The sequence below is a fragment of the Condylura cristata genome, unplaced genomic scaffold (assembly GCF_000260355.1).
Source record: "Condylura cristata isolate star-nosed mole 26May11 unplaced genomic scaffold, ConCri1.0 scaffold00023, whole genome shotgun sequence".
NCBI classification, from domain to species: domain Eukaryota; kingdom Metazoa; phylum Chordata; class Mammalia; order Eulipotyphla; family Talpidae; genus Condylura; species Condylura cristata.
The window spans coordinates 14,290,079-14,294,134 of NW_004567124.1; positions in this window are offsets into that span (position 1 = coordinate 14,290,079).

The following is a 4,056-nucleotide window of genomic DNA, read 5'->3' on the forward strand; positions in this document are numbered from 1 at the left end:
GTGTAATTGTGTCTGTTGTCTCAGCTGGTAAGAGTCAGGGGACTCTTGTGTTGTTCAGCCTTTTCTAGTAACAGGTTGAGGCCTTTTCTGGAAGGTGTCTGTTGATCTTTGTAGCCTTCGGGTGTCCCAGGTTCCCTCTATGCTTGGTGTGCCCGTGGTGGTTATGATTAATTAGAAGTGTAGTTCTCCCTGGAGCTGGGCCTTTGGTTGAGTTGGTGACTGGCTTTGTTTACACTCTTCAAATACACTAATTTTAAGTAAAACATATTGTTAGCTGAATGACATTGCTACTAATGCTAACTGCTAGGGAAGGAGTCATACCTCCCCCACTACTTGAAGGTAACCTATAAGTTAAACTTTAAGAAAGTCCTGTATAAACTAGATAGATGACTACGAGAGTGACACACAGTTCCTTTCCCACACCCTAATTAGCACTCTTATGCTTTAAAATTCACCACAAAGTGTAAATTGGTGCAAATCTGGGTACTCTTCATCCCAGCAAAGCAAAAGCCCAGGTTCATGTTCTCTTTCTAAAATGTTACCTCACTGATGGCCCCATGCATACCCTGCATCCTCTGAGGTCTGTAGTAATTAACCTGTTTTTTCAATGTTTCCTGTCCCTGATGGTCATTGCTCTGGTGTACCTTGCAGTCCTAATTAGAATCTCAAATACAAATCCAGCCACAACACTGGCTCTAATTAGGGAAATATGAGGGCTTATCATATGTATTGGGTTTTCAGGAAAGTCACAAAGCAATTTTGCTTTAAAAACACAGGAAAAATGAGTAATGACTTTTCTGACAACCCAGTTGAGCACAGATGTTAAAGCCCCCAGGTATTCCTAGATAAGAGCACCACTTTTGATAGTCTGAGACAGACATGAAACAGCATCCTACTTTAATATGATTGGAGTGTTTATGAGAAGAGAAAATGTCATTTTAATACATTAACACATAGGAAGAATACTGTGTGACTATAGGGGCAGAGATTTGAGTGATGTAGCTGCAAGCCAACGTATGCCAAGGGATGATAGCCATCAGCAGATCATAGGAAGTGGCATGGAAAGATACACCCCTAAATGTTTCAAAGAGAACATGGCACAGTGGGTAGGAGCGCTTCACTGCAAAGCTATGCCAAGCCATGGCTGCTTCAGTGAGAGTTCGATCCTTACCCTGGAGATGATCCACATGGCATAGCAGACCTCTCCTGTTTTGCCCGCTGCTCCCCTCAGCAGTGTACTTGGTCGATCTGCTCCCCACTCTGTTTCTGACGAATCCTGTCACCACTCCTGCACCTCTGGCTGTACCCCATTTCTGTATGCATAAATAAATAAATCTTTTTAAAAATAGGTCTTTAGGCCCTCCCTGGTGGTGCAGCGGGTTAAAGTACAGCATTAAGCTTAAGTCACTTCAGCATGAGTTCGATCCCTGCCTGCCCCAGAGGAGATCCACATGGCGAGGCAGACCTCTCCTGACCCGCCCACTGCTCCCCTCAGCAGTGTACCTCCTTGATTTGCCTTTTCTGCTCCCCGCTCTATCTCTGGTGAATCCTCTCACCCTCCGCATCTCTGGCCTGTACCCCAGTTCTGTATGAGTAAATAAATAAATCTTTTTAAAAAATTTTAAAAGCTGAAATAAAGCATATCTATTTAGAAAATATTTAAAGAAATAAGTAGAATCATAATGATGAGCAAGCCACAGAGACTACAGCAATGACTAAGCAGATGAAATTCAGAATAAAATGAAACTTCTAAACATTTTATACTTACTGACATGAAAATACTCAGTAAATGGGTTAAGTGGCAGAATAAACACAGATAATTTGTAAGCCATAAAATATATAAGAAAATTATATAGAATAAGCAAAGAATGATAAGGGCATGGGATCATAAAAAAAAAAGTCAACATGTTAAGAGAAGTTAGACTAAGAAGATATGACACATAAATAGTCAGATTCCAAGAAGAACAGGGTTAGAAAATTAGAAGCAGCAGTATTACAAAAGTTAATTGATTAGAACTTTCTAGAATTTAGGAAAGATATGTATGCACAGATTCAACAAGCACAAAGTAGCAGAAGGAAGGTAAACTTTGAAATCTATTCTAGACCTGTCATAAAATCCAAAACACCAAGAAAAAGAGATCTTTAGAGCTTCCAGAGGGGAAAAAAGCCAGGTAACCTTCAAAGAGGCAATTAGAAAGAAAGTAGATGCTTGAGTATAAACAATGGAAGCCAGAAGACAGTGAAATAATGAGTGAAATACTAGGATCATAAGCGTATTATAGTAGGAATTTAGATTAAGTATACTTGTTGATTATTCACAAATTAAATAATTAATAATGAAGGGTTAATTACTTCTGTCTAATCCTCATTCACAAATTGGGTAGGATAAACTTATCATCTGAGTGGATGCTGAAGATGTGGAGGAACGGGATAAAAATTAGCAAGGCCCCTATTTCAGGAATCAAAGAGGCAGAGGGTAAGTCTTCTTTTGCTGCCAGTAAGTATCCTCCTAGCCTCACCTCCTTTTATTAGATAGTTTAGATGGGTCTAAATTAAACAGGAGAATACCACAATTTCTATCACTGACCTAGAAACTCTAGCTGGCATGACAGGATCCAGAATTGGCACCATTGGTATTTATTTTGAAGCAGATGGTCACTGAGAAGTGATGCCAAACCACAACTAAGATAAGCAAAGATTTTAATTATAGAGCCAGACCCCTAGAGCTTCTAGTCAATCAGTTAGACAAAATCAGATGACTCACAAATTCTGTTTTCACAATAATCCCACTCTTTTCACACAACTGGGAATTCTTATCTTCACTCATCTTATTATAAGATTTTATTTTAGCTTCAAAGTGATCAAAGAGAATAATTTAGTCTAGAAATACATCCACATTCACAAATACTATATTACAAGAGTAAGAGAAAAATAAAGATATCTCCAGATAATAAAACCTAAGAGATTTACAACCCACATGCTGATAATAAAGGAAGTTATAAAATATGTACTTTTAAAAACTGACAAACAAGTAGGTCCAGAGGAACAAACACCTTGAGATGCCAGAAGTATGATAAGCAAAAAATGGTAAATATATATAAACATTATCAAAATAAGTAATTTTTCTAAAATTCCAATTAATGTTGTCTAACCTATGATTTTTAAAAAGGAGAACAAAAACATTGGATTCTTATCAAACAAGAAATAAAAGGGAATTTGATAAAGAGCATCCCTTGCCTTTCCCCCCAAAATATCATCATCTAATATTTAATAACAGAAAAATCCCATCCAAATGTTTTCCTTCAATATAAGGAGCAACACATAGATTTCCACTCTCATCGCTCTTACTCATCATTATGCTGGAGAACTGTAGGTTCTGTCCTGTGCAATAAGGTAAATGAATCAATTGATCTACCTTGGGAGGAAGAAAATAAAACTGTCTCTATCCATGGATGATATGATTGTCTCACTGGAAAAATTCCAAATAGCCTATTTAAAAATCCATGGAACTACTCTATGAGTTTAGCAAAGTTGTAGGATACAATGTGAATACACAAGAATTTACTATAGTTGTATATATACTAGCAAATCAAAGTTTAAAATGCAGTACTTTTTGTAACAGCACACCTACCAAAAAGAAATGCTCAGTTTTCTCTCTACCAAATTATGTCAAGCTGTATACTATGCAAACTTTGAAGTGCTGAAAACTGTAAAATGTTGATAAAAGATATCAAAAGAAGATCAAATAAATGTAAAGATATTCTATGTTCATGGAATAGAAGACAAATTTATAAAGATGTCAATTCTCTCCAATCAACATTATAGCAGGGTATTTTTTTTTTTTTTTAGAAATAAACAAGCTGAACCTAAACTTTATATGGAGTGATAAAGTAGCTGGAACAGACAATTTTTAGAAAAGCAAAGTTGGAAACTCACATAATCAAAACAGTATAGTACTGACAAAAATATGGATGCATAGATGGACAAAATCAAAGAGCGAATCCAAAAGCAGACCCATATATTTTCTTAAAAAGTGTGAAGGCGGCCCTCCCTGGT